Genomic DNA, 6,753 nt, shown 5'->3' with positions numbered 1-6,753 from the left:
AAAGCTGACATCCTTTGACAGCAGTGGAACAGTTAGGAAAGTGAAATGTGGAGAAAGTTGCTGTTTGCCTTTTCTACATTCTAAACTATCAGCAAAGCTCTCCGTTTTATGTTTTGCTCAGCCCCTAGCATGGTAATAAGTATGTTTCTAATCAAAGTGAAGTGATAAACAGAGAATAACTAGGTGAAAAGGCTAAGGGATTAAGTTCCCTGGCTATACACTTCGGTCTATTAAAACAGAATCTATAGAATCAAATAATTTAAAACCTCCTGATAAATAAATGGAAGTGTTTAAAGGTGGATTTATTACAGCTTTGGCTCAACCTTGAACTGTACAGAATCAAGTTTCACTGGAGAATTTAAATAGCATGTCCCTTAGGGGGAAATGGGGCTGTGCTTTGGGAGAGAAATTCCATTTAGTAAGTGCAATTTAGGGAAATCAGGGCCTGGTATGTGCATGTGATCGCATTAAAATGCTCCCTCTGCTTTTTTGACAAAAAGCATAGCATAGAATGAAAAGTGTTTGCAGGTCATTATATTGAAATCCATGCACCATTCTCAGCACTGCTGTTGTTGATGTTGTTCTTCTTATATTAGCTCAGGAGGGTAAACCTTAGAACTTCCTGAGTGATACTCTATTTCCTAAGCAGAGCAAACAAAATCAAAACAGGTCAAGCAACTGCTTCATGTGATTCACAATCTATTCCCAGTGACGGATCCTGTCCTTGGGACATGAAGGTCTCTCCCTGGGGACGACAACGTCACACGGTCTTTACTTTTTAAGTAGAGGAAGAGGAGTAGTCAGAGCTTGGCATCATGGGAATTGGTCCAATGCAACTTGGGGAAGCGTGGAAATAAAACTATAGCATATCTTTGTAAAATAAATAAGCCAATCACTCTTTTGGTCACAGAGGTTTTACGAAGCCTCTTTCCATTCTCTCTTACTCAGCATTTTCCTTCACTGCTTGAAAAGCTTTTCTTTCCTCCTGCAAGGACTCAGCCTCCTTTTCAGATCTTTCTTGTGGCAAAGTCTTCCAGGAGCAATCCTTATCGTGTATATAAGAACTGCCTTCCTGTTGGAGAAGCACCTAACTTTTGCAGGTGCATGGGCCTGCCACTGGTCACCCCAAGCAAGGTCCGCTATCAGTGAAGAGTTTATTGAGTTAACTAGGCAGCTAATACATCATGGCAGACTAGATCAGGAGCTAGAAAACAAATACCATTTGTAAACAGTAGTAGCTAGGAATCAATCACTCAACTCTCAAGGACAACTGAAGAAGAAAATTAATTATCCAATATACCAGAAAGATAATAATGGTTCTTCATGGCTAAAAATGGATGCTTACATAGGATAACGCAGTTCATCTGTATGTCTAGCCATCTTGATATAAATGGTAGCCTTTTTGGGTCTTCATCTGAATGACAAATTACGTGGTCTTCCTAATAGTAATGTTTTCATCGCTGAAAACATCTTTTCCAATGCCTTGTTACGATTTAATTTGTTGCATATGACTGTGGTTTTATCACAAGGGGGTTTTCATTAAAAGCCTGTGGTCACCGTGTCTACAGAAGCTCTACCCCTTTCACATGATAGACTTGGTTAATCACAGGACCGTATGTAGGAGGGAGCACAGCCCAAACCGGAGGTAGGCTAGGTTCAGAGATGCTTGGTTTCTCCAGGATAATCTTCTGTCTGCCCCACGCTCCTCGGGTACATGCTTTCCTCTGAATCTGTCTTCTCCCTATTCCTCTTGCCAGTTCCCGTCCAAGGCCTGAAGCTCCCAGGTCTTCCACTATCACCAATAGACCAATGATTGATGTGTCCACCAAATGTCTGTGCTGTGGAGGGTTATTTGCAAGTTTAAAAGGAGCAAAGATGTGAAAGACAAAAAGAAAGCTTTCCTGGTGGAATTTCTGGCATCCACCCTTAAAACCACACCACGTAGACCGCCTCTTCATTTACTCTTATACCTATGCCATCAAAATCAGTGAGGCCAACAGACACCACGTGATCAACAGGACTCCTCAGCGTAAATGATCTGAAACACAAGGTCAAAAACAGCCTCTTGGTTTTAAATGCTTTTCATTCCTTGGGCTGTGAAGCTATGTTATAAGTTCCTGAAAATGACACTTACGGGAAAGCAAACAGACATCCAGAGTGTGTCTGTCATCTCGTACTTGGAAGGCAGGGAATATCTGAGATCAGTGTAATACTGATAATACCGATATAAAACAATAATGTATGCATCGAATATTCAAATCAATTTCTTAATTCAAGTGGCATACAATTGGCAAACTAATTATATGGTATTTACTTTTTATTGTGTGAAAAATAACATCTTATAATATCAATAAATTCTAGTGGATTGTTTCTAATAGAAAAATTAAAAAATATAGAGTAAGGAATTTCATTAAATCATCCAAAATCCTTCTAACGGCTGTGATATTGTCTCTCTTCTACCCTTCAATCATTGATTTATTATCTTCTATGGTTTGCCTTGCCAGGGCATTTAAGAACTAGTATAAACATCATCTTTGCAAATGCTTTCAGACTTTCAGCTCTGAATTTCTGCACAGCTTTAATGGAATTCATTATCCAGGCACGCACTATCTTGTGAACTGAATCATCTTTTTGAATTGACCATGGCTTCACTGATGCCTCAACTGAGAGACATTTTTTTGGGAAGGGTATAGTTTTCATGTTTTATTATAAGCATTTGAATTTCATTATTACATACTGAGCCCAAGTATACGCTTGCCTTGGCTTATGTCCAGATGTTTGAACTGTAAAGATAAAATGGATGGCTTCATATTAAATAATTAGAGACTCTAGGGGTGGAAAATTCTGTCTACACATTCATACATTTAGTGGCACAAGTAAATTCTAGGGACTATGAGATCTATAAGACTGTATTCAGGACTGAAGGGAGAAGTCCTTGGTTGCTGACAAGAATCTCCCCTTGAGTTCAACGTCAGACAAACTAAAAGAGTCTGTCAGTATACAAAAGCCCCTGAATTGCACTAAATCTCCAGTCAGGAGACAGGTAGCAACAGGATAAGTAAAGGAATTGGCTCCTGCCTTTTCTGGCTATGGGGACGGGCCAGTCTGCAGTGAGCAGAGCTGACTGGGCTAGGAGGCAGAAAGCCGACAGGAGGCAGTAGCTCAAGTCCAAAATGTGCAGATTAGAGGAGCAGGCTGGAAATTCTAGAGGCAGAGTGGTTAATGCATTCCTCAACAGTCCTTGCTTTCTAATCAAGTTCCTAGGATGCTTACCTCAGAGTTAACTAAAGATACTTAATGATGCAAATGACCAGCCCATTTACTTAACCTGGAAAAGCATGGTGCTAGAGAGAGCATATTTAGTCCTGATGCAGGCTAGATACACATGCATTTAGTTCTGGTACAAAGTTATCACCTTCCACTTGGAATTTGCATAAGAAATGGCTCATAGCATGTTTTGGTCATGTCTATGATGGTCATCGTACTGACAGATGAAACGACTTGCCATTCCTTAAAAAAAAATCATGGTCCTTTCTTTGTTTCTTTTTTTCCTTATAGCTCTGCTTTTATTTTTTATCAGTTTTATTTGTTCATTCACTAAGTGAATATTTAGGCAACACCATCTTCCTTCTCCAACAAGGCATTGTGCCAAGTAATATGCCATGTGAGATGTGACCCCTGCCTTCCATGGGTTGCATTCTGGTGGGAAGCCTAGCACTTGTACCCATACGCATAATATTCCGGGCACTAATGACATACTATATCTGTGATGCAGACCATGTGCTCCAGAAATCTGAAATAGAAGGGATCTGGCTGTAGCGGGAATAATATTATGAGAGCTGAAGGGTCTAGTTCCTTTTGATAAAGATTGGAGGGCAGTGTTGGGCAGAGGAGCTGCAGCAGAGGCAACAACGTGGAGGTTAGAAGGGCATTCTATGATCAAGAAGTAATCCAAAATAAGTTACATTTAGATCTCCACCTTGAGGCGATCTCAAGGGCTTGAGACTGGAAAAAGAGTTGGGAGCCAGAATTTCAGGCTAAGTGATTTGGTCTTAATTCCGTCGGCCATGAAGAGATAGTCAAAGATTTTAAGTAGGATCTTGGTGACTTTGCTGTGCTTTAAGAAAATGATTAAGGATGGGGGGCGCCTGGGTACCGCAGTGGGTTAAGCATCCAACTCTGGATTTCAGTACAGGTCACGATCTCACTGTTGTGGGATCGAGCCCCTCATCGGGCTTTGCACTGATGGCATGGAGTCTGCTTGGGATTCTCTGTCTCCCTCTCTCCGCCCCTCCCCTGCTCATGTGCTCTCTCTCTCTCTCTCTCTCTCTCTCAAAAATAAATAAATAAACATTAAAAAAAAAAAAAAGAAAATGATTGAGGGCACTCTGCAGGATGGACCACAGGAGAGAGGAAGGTCAGCTGGGAAACTATGGCAGCGCTCAAAGGGTGGTGTGATAAGATGGGAACTCTGGAGGTAGCAGTACGAATAAAAGGAAGAGGAGAGATGATACGTAACATGGGCGTGTTATTTTATGTCCCCAGAGAATTGAGTTTGTGTTGATTAGTGAAACAATACAACCAGTTACGCTTCTGTTAAGCCTTCAAAAATTGTAACAAGTTATTTCGCAGACATTGTGCCCATGATTTACTTATGAAAGGGACTCAATCAGTGATTTAAAAGGCATATATCTAATGGTACATAATTAATGACTATCATCACTTTAAGCCCAATATGCTTCGTTATCCAACCCTTTGCTCCCCACACTTCTCAAGTGCAAGGGCGTCTTCGGGGCACCACCTGTTCAACCTTCATCCATCCCTCGGAGACCCATGAAGCATTGCTGTTTTGAAGGTGGGGAAACTATAGCACAGGAAGTATAAGTATACAAGGTGACACAAAAGCAGCATTCTCATTACACACCAATTTCCTTTAGCAGGAGACAGGTCAGAATAGCTTTAGGTGGCAATTACTTAACAGTCAAATAATCTGACCAGGCCAAACTTTTGATGAAACAGCCTAATTGGCAATAATTAAGGTTGAGCATATGTGGGGGACGAGGGTTTCTCATCTAACAAGGAGCTGCCCTTAATTGCTGGCACTGGCATGGATAATTTAGAAAATTTAGGACGTTGACATTAGATTGTTGTCATGGATTATTTGGAATAATTTTTGTCTCTTATTCAAATTTAAAAAAGAAAAAGACTTGCGAATTCTTCACTTTGGGTTGAGTATGCCCCAATCTACAGGCTCCCTGCATGAGACTGTCTATTTAAGGATAATCCCCGACTCATCGATGGGAAGAGAAAATCAAAGCATCGGAAAGAACACAAAGATCAGTTGAACACAAGTTTTGACAATATCACCGGCTATACATCCCAGCAGATGACACTAGCAAGCCATGGTTTAATTGAAACAATTACTGTGAATATACAGTGGTTGTGTGTTTGTGTATCTCCTTGGGAATATAGAACTTCTGGTTTTGCACGTGCATATGACAAGGCAGGACCAGGGAGAAGAAAGAAAGATAAGAAATTTTACCTAAACGCAGCATTTTCTGAGTATCTACGTGTAAACCATGTTTGTCCTTAAATTACTGAAAGGCTTACCTCTCAGGTGTTTGAAATGGAAATCATTCTTCCGGGATTCTTTTTTATAACTCATTTTTGTTTGTGCAGAAACACAACAAAATGTCTTCTATCAAAATGTCTTGTTAGTCTTCTATCACAAGCAACAGAATACTGGGCTTTGAAAGCCGACAGTGTGGGGGTGGGGGAAAAAAGGGGGAAAAAAAAGAAATGTTTATACCTCCTCATTTTGACATGGCTCCTTCAGAAATCTGATACTAAATATCTTCCTGCATCTGGGGGAGGGAAGAAAGAGACCATACAGGAGTTCTGTGCATAATGTTGAAATAAAACCCTCTATTGTCCACCAAGACAATAGAACTAGTCTATAATAATGTCGTACAAGTAGAGCATAAACTCCACAAACCGGCAATGCAATCTTTGTTCCAGTGTAATCTTCCATATCAACTATCGACAGTCCCCAGAGGTAAGAGAAAGGCCTTTTTCCTATTTCCCATAACTTGCCATCACCTCTCTCTCTCTCTCTCTCTCTCTCTCCCATCCGTGTAGGAAGCAGTAGGATAAAGTTCCCCTCTGGGATGGCTAAACATGTTTGACAACATAGGAACTGTCCCAAATCTTGGCCAAAGTCTCAAGCTTAGCCCAAACTGTTTGTATGGAGAATCAGAAAGAATTGGCTTCATTATCCGTTTCAAAGTCTGTAGGGGGTATTTATTTTGGATGGGAAGAGAAGTAGAAATACTGAGAATTAAGGTGTGGGGTTGCTCATAATCAAAGCACAACTTGAGAAGACGCCGTTTCAACGTCCGTCTAGAGAGACGGCATCTTTTCAAGAGAGTAGGAAGGGAAGACACAATATATTACTAAAACAAAGTAAAATATCCCAGAACCTCAGGATGGAGGGGAAAGCATTGATTGAGCACGCTGAAGCCGACACAGAAGCAATTGTTCACTAACGTATTCACCACTACCTGGCACTCTGTGAGGAAGCAGGTGGCTACCACAGTGATGAGTAAGTAAGTCTGGCCTGCTGCCATCGGGGTGGGGCTCACACTCATGGTGGGCATTCTGTTTAAATGTTGCAGAAACATTAGATGAATATCTTCACTTCTGGTAGTTTTCCTGAGCCCTGACCAATTTGAGCCTCTAAAATTGTTTGAGTTC

At 40.9% G+C, this 6,753-nt stretch overlaps 1 long non-coding RNA gene across 1 annotated transcript; it reads right to left on the bottom strand.

The window, feature by feature from the left end:
* Nucleotides 1-284: 284 nt before the first annotated feature.
* On the bottom strand, nt 285-5,822 carry LOC123608883. The gene is made up of 2 exons (XR_006717493.1): nt 5,611-5,822; nt 285-2,038 (listed from the first exon to the last, which is right to left on the bottom strand). It is a non-coding gene; the product is annotated as an uncharacterized LOC123608883 (long non-coding RNA).
* Nucleotides 5,823-6,753: the final 931 nt, after the last annotated feature.

This window comes from Leopardus geoffroyi, chromosome B2, assembly GCF_018350155.1.
Source record: "Leopardus geoffroyi isolate Oge1 chromosome B2, O.geoffroyi_Oge1_pat1.0, whole genome shotgun sequence".
Lineage (NCBI taxonomy): Eukaryota > Metazoa > Chordata > Mammalia > Carnivora > Felidae > Leopardus > Leopardus geoffroyi.
This window is presented reverse-complemented; position numbering and strand designations above follow the sequence as displayed.